Here is a 17118-nt window from a genome sequence, read left to right as displayed (position 1 = left end):
GTTATATGTTTTAAAACCTTTTGTGGTGTGTATTAATGGAAAAAGAAAAAATATATTTGCCGCTCAGCAGTGCAGTTATTTGTTCTAAAGCCTTTTGTGGCGTGTATTAGTGGAAAAAAATATATATTTGCCGCTCAGCAGTGCAGTTATCTGTTCTAAAGCCTTTTGTGGTGTGTATTAGTATAAAAAAATATATTTGCCGTTCAGCGGTGCAGTTATATGTTATAAAGCCTTTTGTGGCGTGTATTAGTGGAAAAAGAAAAAATATATTTGCCGCTCAGTGGTGCAGAGGTCTGTTGTAAAGCCTTTTGTGGCGTGTATTAGCGGAAAAAGAAAAATATATTTGCTGCTCAGCGGTGCAGATATCTGTTGTAAAGCCTTTTGTGGCGTGTATTAGCGGAAAAAAAAAATTCTGCTCAGCGGTGCAGTCATTTATTCTAAAGCCTTTTGTGGCATGTGTTAGTGGAAGAAAATATATATTTGCCGGTCAGCAGTGCAGTTATATGTTTTAAAACCTTTTGTGGTGTGTATTAATGGAAAAAGAAAAAATATATTTGCCGCTCAGCAGTGCAGTTATTTGTTCTAAAGCCTTTTGTGGCGTGTATTAGTGGAAAAAAATATATATTTGCCGCTCAGCAGTGCAGTTATCTGTTCTAAAGCCTTTTGTGGTGTGTATTAGTATAAAAAAATATATTTGCCGTTCAGCAGTGCAGTTATATGTTATAAAGCCTTTTGTGGCGTGTATTAGTGGAAAAAGAAAAAATATATTTGCCGCTCAGTGGTGCAGAGGTCTGTTGTAAAGCCTTTTGTGGCGTGTATTAGCGGAAAAAGAAAAATATATTTGCTGCTCAGCGGTGCAGTTATCTGTTGTAAAGCCTTTTGTGGCGTGTATTAGCGGAAATTTTTTTTTTCTGCTCAGCGGTGCAGTCATTTATTCTAAAGCCTTTTGTGGCATGTATTAGTGGAAAAAGAAAAAAAATATTTGCTGCTAAGCGGTGCCGTCATCTGTTCTTAAGCCTTTTGTGGCATGTATTAGTGGAAAAAATATATATTTGCCGGTCAGCAGTGCAGTTATATGTTTTAAAACCTTTTGTGGTGTGTATTAATGGAAAAAGAAAAATTATATTTGCCGTTCAGCAGTGCAGTTATTTGTTCTAAAGCCTTTTGTGGCGTGTATTAGTGGAAAAAAATATATTTGCCGGTCAGTGGTGCTGTCATCTGTTCTAAAGCCTTTTGTGGCATGTATTAGTGGAAAAATATATATATTTGCGGGTCAGCAGTGCAGTTATATGTTTTAAAACCTTTTGTGGTGTGTATTAATGGAAAAAGAAAATATATATTTGCCGCTCAGCAGTGCAGTTATTTGTTCTAAAGCCTTTTGTGGTGTGTATTAGTATAAAAAAATATATTTGCCGTTCAGCGGTGCAGTTATATGTTATAAAGCCTTTTGTGGCGTGTATTAGTGGAAAAAGAAAATATATATTTGCCGCTCAGTGGTGCAGAGGTCTGTTGTAAAGCCTTTTGTGGCATGTATTAGCGGAAAAAGAAAAATATATTTGCTGCTCAGCGGTGCAGTTATCTGTTGTAAAGCCTTTTGTGGCGTGTATTAGCGGAAAAAGAAAAATATATTTGCTGCTCAGCGGTGCAGTTATCTGTTGTAAAGCCTTTTGTGGCGTGTATTAGCGGGAAAAAAAATTCTGCTCAGCGGTGCAGTCATTTATTCTAAAGCCTTTTGTGGCATGTATTAGTGGAAAAAGAAAAAAAATATTTGCTGCTAAGCGGTGCCGTCATCTATTCTTAAGCCTTTTGTGGCGTGTATTAGTGGAAAAAATATATATTTGCCGGTCAGCAGTGCAGTTATATGCTTTAAAACCTTTTGTGGTGTGTATTAATGGAAAAAGAAAAATTATATTTGCCCTTCAGCAGTGCAGTTATTTGTTCTAAAGCCTTTTGTGGCGTGTATTAGTGGAAAAAAATATATTTGCCGGTCAGTGGTGCAGTCATCTGTTCTAAAGCCTTTTGTGGCATGTATTAGTGGAACAAAATTTATATTTGTCGGTCAGCAGTGCAGTTATATGTTTTAAAACCTTTTGTGGTGTGTATTAATGGAAAAGAAAATATATATTTGCCGCTCAGCAGTGCAGTTATTTGTTCTAAAGCCTTTTATGGTGTGTATTAGTATAAAAATATATATTTGCCGTTCAGCGGTGCAGTTATATGTTATAAAGCCTTTTGTGGCGTGTATTAGTGGAAAAAGAAAAAATATATTTGCCGCTCAGAGGTGCAGAGGTCTGTTGTAAAGCCTTTTGTGGCATGTATTAGCGGAAAAAGAAAAATATATTTGCTGCTCAGCGGTGCAGTTATCTGTTGTAAAGCCTTTTGTGGCGTGTATTAGTGAAAAAAAAAAATTCTGCTCAGCGGTGCAGTCATTTATTCTAAACCTTTTGTGGCATGTATTAGTGGAAAAAGAAAAAAAATATTTGCTGCTAAGCGGTGCGTCATCTGTTCTTAAGCCTTTTGTGGCGTGTATTAGTGGAAAAAGAAAAAATATATTTGTCGCTCAGTGGTGCAGTTCTTTGTTCTAAAGCCTTTTGTGGCGTGTATTAGTGGAAAATGAAAAAATATATTTGCCGGTCAGCAGTGCAGTTATCTGTTCTAAAGCCTTTTGTGGTATGTACAGTATTAGCAGAAAAAATATATATATATTTGACGCTCAGCGGTGCAGTTATCTGTTCTAAAGCCTTCTGTGGCTTGTATTAGTGAAAAAAGAAAAAATATATTTGCCGCTCAGCAGTGCAGTGATCTGTTGTAAAGCCTTTTGTGGCGTGTATCAGCGGAAAATGAAAAAATATATTTGCCGCTCATCGCACTAATACACGCCACAAAAGGCTTTAGAACAGATAACTGTACCGCTGAGCGGCAAATATATTTTTTATTTTTCCGCTAATACACGACACAAAAGGCATTACAACAGATAACTGCACCAGTATATTTGCCGCTCAGCGGTACAGTTATCTGTTCTAAAGCCTTTTGTGGCATGTATTAGTGGAAAAAAATATATATTTGCCGTTCAGCGGTACAGCTATCTGTTCTAAAACCTTTTGTAGCCTGTATTAGTGTAAAAAAATATATATTTGCCGTTCAGCAGTGCAGTTATATGTTCTAGAGCCTTATGTGGCGTGTATTAGTATAAAAAAATATATTTGCCGTTCAGCGGTGCAGTTATATGTTATAAAGCCTTTTGTGGCGTGTATTAGTGGAAAAAATATATATTTGCCGTTCAGCGGTGCAGTTATATGTTATAAAGCCTTTTGTGGTGTGTATTAGTGTAAAAAGAAAATATATATTTGCCGCTCAGTGGTGCAGAGATCTGTTGTAAAGTCTTTTGTGGCGTGTATTAGCAGAAAAAGAAACATTTATATTTGCAGCTCAGCGGTGCAGAGATCTGTTGTAAAGCCTTTTGTGGCATGTATTAGTGGAAAAAGAAATATATATTTGCTGCCCAGCGGATCAGGTATCTGTTTTAAAGCCTTTTGTGGCGTATATTAGTGGAAAAAGATAAAAATATTTGCCGGTCAGCGGTGCAGTCATCTGTTCTAAAGCCTTTTGTGGCGTGTATTAGTGGAAAAAGAAAAAAAAATATTTGCTATTCAGCAGTGCAGTTATATGTTATAAAGCCTTTTGTGGCGTGTATTAGTGGAAAAAGAAAAAATATATTTGCCGCTCAGTGGTGCAGAGATCTGTTGTAAAGCCTTTTGTGGCATGTATTAGTGGAAAAAAATATATATATTTGACGCTCAGCGGTGCAGTCATCTGTTCTAAAGCCTTTTGTGGCATGTAGTAATGGAAAAAGAAAAAACATATTTGCCGGTGAGCGGTGCAGTTGTAGGTTCTAAAGCCTTTTTTGGCGTGTATTAGTGGCACAAAAAAGTATTTGCCTTTGTGTGGTCAAGTGAGAAAATTTGGCGTGTATTAGTGGTAAAAAAAAAAAAGGCTTATTAGCCGTTGTTTGCTGAAGTGAGAAAATTACAGAGTTTTTTTGGGGTGTTTAAATTTACTTTTTATTTATTTATTTGATCTAACAGTATGTCAGACAGAGAAGTGCCAGGCCCTGCACAGGGGAGTGGCAGAGGCCTAAATGTTTCTGGCACACGCATTAGCAATACTCATGGATTACAGAGTACTGACCAAATGCTGACCAAGTGAAGGAGGATTCCCCACAGACACGATCCGTTTTTTGGGGGTTATTGTTCTGATGGATCAGAGAAAGGGCAAATTAATCAGTGATGTCAACACATACCTACTGCTGACACCTTATCCACCTTATCCATGTGGAATCAGCTGACGACGGTGTAAAAAGAGCGCACTTCTTCTTGGTGCTAACATCGACCTGTAAGGCTGAGTTCATACTTTAGTTTTTCACTGCCCATAATATGTGAAGTTTGCAGTGATTCTAAGAGTGACGCCTGTCATCTGCATGTCATACAGACTCACAGTATTATTTCACTACCAAAGCAGACTCCCTATGCGTGTTACTGCAAGGCACAGTGTTCTACACCACTATAAAGGCTCTCTGCCTCCAGGAAATAGCCGTTTTTTAACGCGAATATATTCGGATCGAACCAATTTTTTCCCCAAAAATTCTGCAAACTGGCGAATTTTTTGAAAAATTCCCTAATCTCTAATAGCAACAAACAAGTCAACAATTAAAACAAGAGAAATGAGGGCCCTGCTCGCAAGAGCTTACAGTCTATGAGGAGATATGGTAAAAAGGTAAAAAGTACTTGTCTTGTACAATGGTCCGGCCATCTTATCATAATAAGGGAGTATATATACGGCTGCATGAGCCAGTCACCAGCCACTATCTATAGTGCTTCTGAGTGTATGAGATGTGGTGGATAGTATTTGGATCCAGTTCAGAAGATTGATGATGAAGGGGGGGTGAGTGGGGAATAGTTTGTTCAGAGGATGTGATAGGCTACACTAAAAAGATGTGTTTTTAGCGAGTGCTTAAAAAGGTTATCCGGGTTCAGGGCTGAACCTGGATATAAGCTCCCCTTTACTCCTTTACCATGAAGGAGTAGAGTATCAGAGCATTCTCTTGCTCTAAAGCTCCCCTTGTCTTGCGCTGCATTGTGCAGAGCAAGGTCTGTTTGTTGTGAGCTGGTGAGGTACAGGGCTTCACATCAGTATGCTAGGTGGAGACTTCCGCCTAGCAGGGAGCCCAATGATGTCACCAGCACAAATGGCATGGTAAAGGAGTGAAGGAGAGCTTATATCTAGGTTCAGCCCTGAACCAAGACAACCCCTTTAAACACTGTTGTTGTTGTGAATGAACCTAATTGCTTGAGGTAGGGAATTCCAGAGAACTGGTACAGCTCTGGAGAAGTCTTGAAGATGGGAGTGAGAGGTTCAGAATATGGTGGATGTTAGTCATAAGTCTTTGGCTGAATGGACAGCATGATTAGGGCGGTAGACAGAAATGAGAAAGGAGATATGAAGAGGTGCAGCAGTATGGATAGCTTTGTGGGTGAGAATGAGCAGTTTAAATTGAATCCTATACTATGCCTCCATCCTGTGCAACCAGTGCAATGGCTGGCACAGGATTGAGGCATTGGATTAGAAGTTAGACAGATTGATAAGCCTGGCTGCTGCAATACGGATATGTTAGAGAGGGTAGAGTTTAGTGAGGGGGACACCAATTAATAATGACTTACAGTAATGACGAGAATGACAAGGTAACAATGAAATTTTTTGTTGTTGCCACAGTAAGAAAGCACACGTTCTAGAGAAGTTTTTGAGGTGTAGGTGGTATGAGCGGGCAAGCGATTGAATATGGAGGGCAAAGGAAAGATCAATGTCAAATATAACACTGAGACAATGGGTGTGCTGCCTAGGCATTATGGTAGAGCCACACATTGAGAGGAAGATATTAAGATTAGGTAGGTTAGTAGATGGTAAAAGTTCAGTTTTTGAAATATTCAGGTTCAGATAGAAACAGGACATGATGTTGGAGACAGCAGACAGACAATCACTGGTGTTCTGAAGTAAGGCAGGAGTGATGTCACAGGATGAAGTGTATAGTTATGTGTCGTCCGCATAGAGATGGTAGAATAGTCATCTTTGTGCTTAGCTGTTAGAAGGTAAATTGTCACTTTGGTGAAGTCAGTGCAGTAGAGTGTAGAGTGTTTGTAATCAATCAAGGAAGATAATTACAGAAAGGTAGTGGATGAAGCAAGAATAGATCAGGTGCTCCAGGAGTTTAAAAATGAAGGGGAGAGTCTGTTGTTAGCTGTGCAGGATGAGTGTAGAGATGCTTTCTTTAGTAATCAGGTGATGACATAATGTTTGAAAGAGGAAGGGAAGATACCAGAAGAGAAAGAGAGGTTGAAAATTTAAGCTAGGTGAAAGTCAGAGTGAGAGACTAGAGGAGGTGTGAAGGAATAGGGCCAATAGTGCATGTGGTATAGCAAGAAGAAGTGTGGAGCCTGGAGACTTCTTCTTCTGTGACTAGGCCAAATGTGGAAAGTGAACCGGAACAGATACAGGGGAAAGGGGATCGATGGTGCTTGGAGATTGGGAGTGAATTTCATGCAAAATTTTTATCAATTTTCTCATTGCAATAGGTGGTTAGATCTTCAGCACAGAGGTCTCTAATAGGTTTATTGCTATAGTTTATTGAACTTAGAGATATGGGTGAAGAAAAAGGAAGCAAAATTGTATATAAAAAACTCAAATACAAAAACATTTTTATATGTCTAGTCACATAATTTTATGGTATTGATGGGTTTCTTATTAAAGGGTATTTCAGTTTCACAAAATAAATTTTTGCAAAATGAAAAGTGATGCAATTTGTTAATATATTTTATATATAAATCTCTTACTGCTTTCAAGATCTCTTCTTGCCTTGCAGACATTTGATAGGATGTTTCATTTTAAGTGATGGATGCACAGATGTATACACATTGGACAATCGTACTGTAACTGACTGGTGCAGCTCTGTGTCCATAACATGACCAGAACAGGTTTTTTGCTATTGGAAGTAAAAAATGAAGGTCCCTAATGTATGACATCAAGCAGAGATCTTGAAAACAATAAGAAATGGATACAGAGTATTTTTATAATTTCCCAACTTTCCATGATTCAATTGCAAGGTATAGAGGAGATAGTTTAAATAGTATTATACCTGTTCCACTTTTATTATTTGTAGTATTCTTGTTTGAATTGTCTATTAGCAGCACAGAACAAAGGAATCCTTTAGGGTCACCAGCACATCTGATACAGGAGGAGAGATGAGGCAGCGAACTTACCATAGATTCGCTCTGATCCTTCCTAAAGCAAGAGGGATAACTGAGACCGGCAATCCCCTGACACGTGGGATGCCACGTGGGACTCCGAGGTTAGGCAACTAACAGCGCTCAACAATTGCAATTACAGCTTTCAGCCGGGACGTACCGAATACATGTGGAAGCGGTAACGTAAGGCTGTTACATTGAATATGACACAAACTGTTATTAATCGACCCCAATAGGATGTTCTGTCAAACAATTAAGGCAGCAGCTATTATACAATGATTTATGTACTGACGTCAGTTTTCTTTTTTATAAAGAGGCCTCTTCTTGATGAAATTTGCTTTTAATATATCTCTGGGAGATTTATTTTAATTGATCTACATAAGGACGAGATAGAGATCAATTGATCCAAATAAGGACAATACTTCTATAATATTATTTAAAAGTAGATATAAGATCACTACTTTGACTGAAGGATTATCGTTACCCTAAATGTAACAAGCTCAAGTGTGAACCTAGGGATATCTACTTTGGTACAAACAGAACTCTCAAGGATATACATGGAGTCCTAAGGACATATATGATGTTATGAGCACTTTACAACCATTATCCACATTTCACAGAATTATAGTGCAATTAAAGATTCTAATCATGAATTGTATTATTGATCATTTTTAATTCTTACTAATCATGAAATGTGTATTATGGTATTCAATTATGAGATAATCATGGTGTATTGATTTTTCATCGATTTATATGAAACGGGTATATACAGGTCAAACTCAAAAAATTTGAATATCGTGCAAAGTTCATTTATTTCAGTAATGCAACTTAAAAGGTGAAACTAACATATGAGATAGACTCACATGCAAAGCGAGATATTTCAAGCCTTTATTTGTTATAATTTAGATGATTATGGCTCGCAGCTTATGAAACCCCAAAGTTTCAATTTTGAGGTACCCTTTGCTCAGGGGGTATGGATTAATTAGCTGACTAGAGTGTGACACTTTGAGTCTAGAATATTGAACCTTTTCACAAAATTCTAATTTTAAGCTGCATTAATGCAATTCCTTTTAATTTGCATTACTGAAATAAATGGAATTTTGCACGATATTCAAATTTTTCGAGTTGTTATGTTTTTATATTTTTACTTTTGCTGATATATTATTCCAATAAATGAAAGGGAGTAGTATAACTAAGTTGTATTTGTTTCCATGCAACAGCAGATAGTTGAGTGCCTTCCTAACTAATAACTGAATATTGTTTGACTTGTGTTGTTGCATTTCTTTTGCACTTACAGGTCCAGACTAGAGATAAGTAAATACTTGAAATTGGATTTGGGTCAAGTTCAGCTACAAATAAAGTCTACCTAGATGTGCTTCAATTGCCCTACAAGTTGGTATATAACACTTGCTGGTCTCCTACTTTTTATGGAAAGGAGAGCCAGAGAGACTAGAAAGCTACTCTGGGTTTCTGCACAATATAGATGCAATGTCTCATTATAGAGTTTCCAGGAAATGTATTTAAATTAGCTTTCCTACGCCTAACGGATGCTAGCAGATGTAAGATGTGTTAATTTTCATATATTTTTCCCAGAAACCTAGAGGAGCCTTGACTATCTTATTATACCCATCATGCATACTCCATAAGAAGAAATTGTACCTCAACCAAGGCATCTCAGGCAGACATGCAAATTAGTTTTGCTCAGCTCTGTTAAACAGTAGTTACCTAGAAAACCTAGGTTCATGGTACGAGTTCCTTTTCTTTTAGAAATGAGGTTAGCTTGCATGTCTAGAGAAGTGTTATGTGGGGATGCAGCAATAGATAAAAATCCTATTTTGAAAAAAGCATTGATTGAGCAGTTTAAGCCTACCATAAGGGGAAAATTGTATTATAAAAATACACTGATTGAACAGATTGAAACTTAGTGGATAAAAAATACTGAATATTTATATATGAAGCAGAAGCACAGCAATAGAAAAAAAAAAGTTTTTATGAAAAAGCATTGATTGAAGTGTTTGAGGCTACCACAAAAATCATAGTGGAAAAAAAAGAAGGGAAACTTGACCTACGATGCACAAGGAGGTGTGTATAAATATATATACTAGAGATGAGCAATTCAATTCTTTCAATTTGGAATTCATCCTAAATTTTCCAAAATGGGCTATAACAGACCAAATATTTTAGAAAGAAAGTATTTTAATAAGAGGATTAAAATGAAACTGTTTCATAACTACAGCATAACCATCCAATCATTACTCAGCCTTTAAACAGATTATCTAGGTTAACTCAGATAATAGCTAAGCTAACCTAAAATCTTCAAATAGTTCTTTCAGGAGCAAAGACCTTTATCATAGCAAAGCAGACAGAATAGTTTTTTCTATAATATTTCTATTATGGAGCCCACTTTGTATCTATAATGACTATTGTAGGCTAGGCAATGCTCCTCTTGGTTTCTGGGAAACTATATGCAAATTAGTTTGTCTAACATCAGTTGACATCAGAAAGAATTATGTTATCTTTTTTTAGAAAAGCTAATTTGCATATCTGTGGGAAAAATATTTATATGAGATATTCTTGTAACGGGGTTCTGAAGGTACACTCGGTCCCCCATTAGCCGCAGACCTGCTGCTTAGCTTCGGGAACGAGGATCTGTGTTTTACCTCGTTCCCAGGGCGGCTTTATTAGCTGGGTGGCTCCCTGCTCCTAAGTCTGCCTTGAGCGCCGAGCTGATCACTCGGTGCTCGACTGGTTGGTCTGTTGGTCATGTGACGCTGGCCACGTCACATGACCCTCACTCCCCACTATAAATACAGGCAGCCTGCTGGCCACAGGTTGCCTGTTAATTTAGGTTCCACCTGTGATTTGGTCTTTCCTGGCGTACTTACCTCCTGCTGAATTCCTGACGATCCTCTGCCTGCTCCTTGTGTACTTTGCTGCTCTCCTGGTATTCTGACCCCGGCCTCCTCCTGACGATCCTCTGCTGACTCCTTTGGTACTTCACGTCTCTCCTGGTATTTATGACCCCGGCTTCTCCTGACAATTCTCTGCTTGCTCCATTTGTACTTTGTAGCTTTCCTGGTATTGACTTGGTCCGTTCACGTCCTGTTGTTTGTCTGTCTGTCATCCCTGCACTTATTCCAAGTTAGGGATTGCCGTCCAGTTGTCCCCTGTCATTAGGACTCGCGAGGCAAGTAGGCAGGGCCAGGGGTAAGGGTGGAGCGCAGTGGTCACTTCCCTCCCCCCTGTGTGTGTGTGTACGTTACCGTTACAATTCTGACAAAAAGGATAAGAAAGGTAATCCCTTCTGATGCCAGCTGATATTATAAATGCTAATTTGCACATATTTTTCCTAGAAACCAAGAGGAGAGTTGCCTAGCCTACAATAGGTATTGTCAGGATCAGTACTTAGGATGGGAGCTTAAAGGGCCACCCAGATTTTAACGTCAACACTCCCACTGCTACTTTGAGCCACAGGGTAATGCTTAATCTTCCCCCTTTAGCTATCTGATATACACTTCTAAGGGATATTAGCTGCTACCACTTGTCATACAAATACAATGCAAACAATAACAGTTTGAAAATAAAAGGGATAAATGGAACTTAGTATATTATGAGACGGTAGAAGTTTGGTTGCCTGGGGGTAGCAGGAAAGTCGGGCAGTTTATAAAAATGAAAGAAAGGACAACTTGCTACAGGGACGCATACACCTTAAGTTCTGCAGATTTCCTCCACTAGCACCCCTGCCTCTGATTTCAGTGTGTATGCTAATGGTCTTTTACTACCAGGTTTTATGAGGTCAGTTTTTGGCTCAGAATCAGTTGTTTTTTTTTGCAGAACCATTGAAATGAATTGTTCCTCATACGAGCTACAAAAAAAAAAAATGTTCATGTGCATGAGCCCTTAGGGAGACTCTGCAAGGTCAAGTCACCATAAAGCCACGTTCACTGAATTAGAGAAGAATTGCTTAAAGTGCTTCTGTACCTTTTTATTACTGATGATCTATCCTTTGGATAGATTATCAGCATCTGATCGGCGGGGTCTGACACCCATGATCCCCGACGATCAGCTGTTTGAGAAGGCAGAGGCTCTCCTGTAAGCACCACAGCCTTTTCACTGTTTCCCACAGGTCAGTGATGTCATGACTATTTTATTGGTCTTGCTTAAAGAACCATATGGAAACTTGCTCTCAAAACAGTGTAATTCTTGTTTAAAAGAGAAATTCCATTTTGAATCTCCATTCAATGCTGCTGCTTCATTATAGTTAGTGGAATGTTGATGTTCCTAGGATGGGGCTTTTAGGGTACTTTCACACATAGTGTGATTTTTTTTTATGTGCCTCTGCAGTTTATGACATTTTTTTTTAGCCAAAGCAAGTGGGTCCAGCAGGAGGGAAAAGTGTGCACATTCTGGGCTTTCTTTACATCTCACATCTACTTCTTTAGAATGAAAAACTGCCATAGAACAGCAGATTTTTTGTTCTAAAAAAATTGTGTATGAAACCACCCCTAAGCCACCTTCACACAGTTCGTATTTGGTCAGTATTTAGCATCAGCATTTGTAAAGCAAAACCAGTAGAGGAAGCTACAGAGAAAAAGTATAATGGAAAGATGGTTGCCTCTCCTGTGTTATGGACCCAATCCTGGTTTTCACTTGGTGGCCCGACCTAGTAAGAGCATGACATTTTTGAATTGAATCACAGGTCCAGATCAAGCTGATTTGTAGTCCACAATAGATATTTCGAGTGACTTTAATACTTAGACAAAAATAACAAATCATTATTTATGCCCTCTCATCCTCTCATCTTCATTAAGATGATGACAGGGATATTTCTCTTGGTATTCATATCTGATCTTTAATGCCTCAATTAGATCCATAGAGTTGTCCACAGATATCACTCACAGTACTCGGTACACAAATTACTTCTTGATATTGCACTTTTGCCCCACCGTTGGACCCCCTCAGACTAGTTCCAGTGATGGCTAACCTTGGCACTCCAGCTGTGGTGAAACTACGACTCCTAGCATGCTCAATTTATTTCTATAGAGTTCTGAGAGCAGCCAAGCAAGGGGGCATCTTGGGAGTTGTAGTTTTACCACAGATGGAGTGCCAAGGTTAGCCATCACTGGACTAGACTACTTTGGGCATATTTTGTCCTAAGTCCTAAGTTATAGTAATGAAATTTTTTTTTTCCACGCACATAGCTCTATAAGGGCTTGTTTTTTTTGGGATGAGTTGTATTAATTTTGCCATTGTTCTTTCCGTTATACATTTTGCAGCGTTTACCATGAGGCATAAGTAACATGTTACTTTTATTCCGTGGGTCATTATGATTATGGCAATACCAAATGCATATAGATATTTTTATGTTTTAATACTTTTTTACCATAAATAATTTTTTTTTTAAATCACTTATTTTTATGTCGCCGAATTCTGAGAGGCAACTCAACTTTGTCCAGCAATGGAACTTGTTTTTTTAGAGACAAGCTATAGTTTTTATTGGAACCATTTTGGGGTACATAAGTCTTTTTATGCACTTTTGTACAAAAAAAATATATGTATAAATATATTCTAAAAAACAAACGTTTTTATTTTTCAGTGTCAAAGCTGTGTGGGAGCTTGTTTGTAGTTTCTAGTGGCACAATTTTGGAGCACATAAAATTTTGGAGAGGCAGGAGGAAAAGCAATTTTGTCATTGTTCTTTATTTATTTATTTATTTTTTCTGACTTTCAGTGCTCAGGTTAAAGAATATGAGAACTTTATAGGATGGGTCATTACAGAAGCACTGATACCAAATTTGTATAGGATTTTTCCCCCTTAACCACTTCCCATCTGGGCCCTTTGCCCCCTTCCTGACCAGGCCAAATTTTGCAAAACGGACATATCTCACTTTATGTGGTAATAACTTTGGAACGCCTTTATTTATCCAAGTCATTCAGAGATTGTTTTCTCGTGACACATTGTACTTCATGATAGTCATAAATTTGAGTCAAAATATTTCACCTTTATTTATGAAAAAATCCCAAATTTACCCAAAAATTTAAAAAAATCGCAATTTTCTAAATTTCAATTTCTCTGCTTTTAAAACAGAAAGTGATACCTCATAAAATATTTATTATTTAACATTCCCCATATGTCTACTTTATGTTGGCATCATTTTGGAAATGTCATTTTATTTTTTTAGGACGTTAGAAGGCTTAGAAGTTTAGAAGCAATTCTTCAAATTTTTAAGAAAATTGCCAAAACCCACTTTATAAGGACCAGTTCAGGTCTGAAGTCACTTTGTGGGGCCTACATAGTGGATACCCCCATAAATGACCCCATTGTAGAAACTACACCCCTTAAGGTATTCAAAACCGATTTTACAAACTTTGTTAACCCTTTAGGCGTTCCACAAGAATTAAAGGAAAATGGAGATCAAATTTTTAAATTTCACTTTTTTGGCAGATTTTCCATTTTAATCAATTTTTTTCTCTAACACATCGATGGTTAACAGCCAAACAAAACTCAATATTTATTACCCAGATTCTGCGGTTTACAGAAACACCCCACATGTGGTCGTAAACTGCTGTATGGGCACACGGCAGGGCGCAGAAGGAAAGGAACTCCACATGGTTTTTAGATGCCATGTCCCATTTGAAGCCCCCTGATGCACCCTTACAGTAGAAACTCCCAAGAAGTGACCCCATTTTGGAAACTAGGGGATAAGGTGCCAGTTTTATTAGTACTATTTTTGGGTACATATGATTTTTTGATCATTCAATATAACACTTTATGGGGCAAGGTGACCAAAAAATTGGTTGTTTTAGCACAGTTTCTATTTATTTATTTTTACAGCGTTCACCTTAGTGGTTCAGTCAAGTGACATTTTTATAGAGCAGATTGTTACGGACGTGGCGATACCTAATATGTATACTTTTTCTCATTTATTAAAGTTTTACACAATAATAGCATTTTTGAAACCAAAAAATTATGTTCTAATGTGTCCATGTTCTGAGAGCTATAGTTTTTTTATTTTTTGAGAGATTTTCTTATGTAGGGGCTCATTTTTTGCGGGATGAGGTGACGGTTTTATTGGTACCATTTTGTGGGACATACGCATTTTTGATCACTTGGTGTTGCACCTTTTGTGATGCAAGGTGACAAAAATTGCTTGTTTTGACACAGTTTTTTTTTTTTTTTTTTTACGGTGTTCACCCGAGGGGTTAGGTCATGTGATATTTTTATAGAGCTGGTTTTTACGGACGCGGCAATACCTAATATGTATACTTTTTTTTATTTGTTTCACTTTAACACAATAATAGCATTTTTGAAACCAAAAAAATTATGTTTTAGTGTCTCCATGTTCTAAGAGCTATAGTTTTTTTATTTTTTGAGAGATTTTCTTATGTAGGGGCTCATTTTTTGCGGGATGAGGTGACGGTTTTATTGGTACCATTTTGTGGGACATACGCGTTTTTGATCACTTGGTGTTGCACCTTTTGTGATGCAAGGTGACAAAAATTGCTTGTTTTGACACAGTTTTTTTTATTTATTTTTTACGGTGTTCATCCGAGGGGTTAGGTCATGTGATATTTTTATAGAGCTGGTTTTTACGGACGCGGCAATACTAAATATGTCTATTTTACTTTATTTTTTCTATTTTAATTTTTTTTTTTTATTCCTAACTTGGGAACTTTTTTTTTTTTACATGTGAAACTTTATTTTATTTTATTTTTTCAACCCTTTATTTTTTTTATTTTTTTTTACACTTTTCGTCCCCCATAAGGTCATACAAGACCTCTGGGGGACATTTGCTTCACTTTTTCTTTTTTTTTTCACAGTTGATTTCTCCTGTAACTGGGGCTGAGATAGTAGCCCCAGTTACAGGACAAATGCACCCCTATAGAGGCTGTACAGCAGCAATCCTGCGCTGTACAGCCTCACAGCAGGGCTGATCGAGGTCTCTGAGAGACCTCACACAGCTCCTGCACTCTCCGGTCCCGGCGGTCACATGACCGCCGGGCCGGAACAGGAAGCGCACAGCGCTTCCTGCTCTGCAGACACAGCGCTCGGTGAGCGCTGTGTCTGCAGCGATCGTGAAGGCAGGGACACCTGGGCACTGTCCCTGCCTTGTCTTAGGGTTGCCCTGCTGTCACTGACAGCGGGCAACCCGATCAGCAGCTGCACGATTAGCGTGCAGCTGCTATTTCTGACAGGACGTTTTAAAACGTGCTGTCAGAAATAGACGTCCACCCATAGGACGTTTATATCCTATGGGCGGACGTGAGGCGGTTAATAAAAACTTTTTAATTAAAAAAATATAAGATTTTGGATTTTTTCCACTTTTTTTATGCTTAAAACATATTTAAATCCGTTGTGTTGGGCATATGTACATGGCAGACATAATGGCAGCTGTTACACCTTCCTGGCTGCCATAGCAGCAATTGGCGCCCTATGATATATTGCTGGGGGTCCATGGAGTGACACAAGAAGCTGTCTAACTGCTTAGAGGCCATAACATGGCATCTAAGGGGTGAAACAGGCCGAACTGAATCTATCTTTGATATTGGCCCTTGCCACAGGTGCAAAGCTGTAGGATACATCTAGCTCCCGCTGCCAATGGAACAGACACAACTGCTCTTCCTGCTTCATCCCTTGTGACATGTCTGTTTAGTACCTGAATGCCTGAACTCTGTGATTTAGGCCTCTTTCACACGGGCGTCACGTTTTGGCTCAGGGTGCGTCCCGGGTGCATTGCAGCAAATCCGCGCGAGTAGGTATGCAATTGCAGTCAGTTTTGACTGCGATTGCGTTCCGTTGTTCAGTTTTTATCATGCGGGTGCAATGTGTTTTGCACGCGCGTGATAAAAAACTGAATGTGGTACCCAGACCCGAACCCGGACTTCTTCACTGAAGTTCAGGTTTGGGTTAAAGGTTGTGTAGATTGTATTATTTTCCCTTATAACATGGTTATAAGGGAAAATAATAGCATTCTTAATACAGAATGCTTAGTACAAAGAAGCTGGAGGGGTTAAAAAAATAAATAAAAAAATTTAACTCACCTTAATCCACTTGTTTGCGCAGCCCGGCTTCTCTTCTGTCTTCTTTCTTCAGGACCTGGGTAAAGGACCTTTGATTACATCACTGCGCTCATCACATGGTCCATCACATGATCTATCACCATGGTGATGGATCATGTGATGGACATGTGATGAGCGCAGTGATGTCATCACAGGTCATTTTCCTCCTGCACAGCAAAGAAGAAGAAAGAAGAAAAGCCGGGTGGATTAAGGTGAGTTAAATTATTATTATTTTTTTTTTAACCCCTCCAGCCCTATTTTACTAAGCATTCTGTATTAACAATGCTATTATAAGGGAAAATAATATAATGATCGGGTCCCTATCCGGATCGTCTCCTAGCAACCGTGCGTGTAAATCGCACCGCATCCGCACTTGCTTGCGGATGCTTGCGATTTTCACGCAGCCCCTTTCATTTCTATGGGGCCTGTGTTGCGCGAAAAACGCACAAAGTAGAGGATGCTGCGATTTTCACGCAACACACAAGTGATGCGTGAAAATCACCGCTCATGTGCACAGCCCCATAGAAATTAATGGGTCCGGATTCAGTGCGGGAGCAATGCGTTCACCTCACACATTGCACCCGCGCGGAAATCTCGCCCGTGTGAAAGGGGCCTTAGAATCACTGGGGCAATTCTGTGTGATTGCTGATTCTACTGCTGCTGCTGTAAGCCCACCCATCCAGCTCTGATTCACATGCCTCCAGCTTGGTCACGTTATAGTTGGCATGTTCGGAATATCACGCATGGCCAGGCTGGAAGCATG

The sequence above is a fragment of the Bufo bufo genome, chromosome 4 (genome assembly GCF_905171765.1).
Source record: "Bufo bufo chromosome 4, aBufBuf1.1, whole genome shotgun sequence".
NCBI lineage: Eukaryota > Metazoa > Chordata > Amphibia > Anura > Bufonidae > Bufo > Bufo bufo.
Note: the sequence above shows the minus strand (reverse complement) of the source record.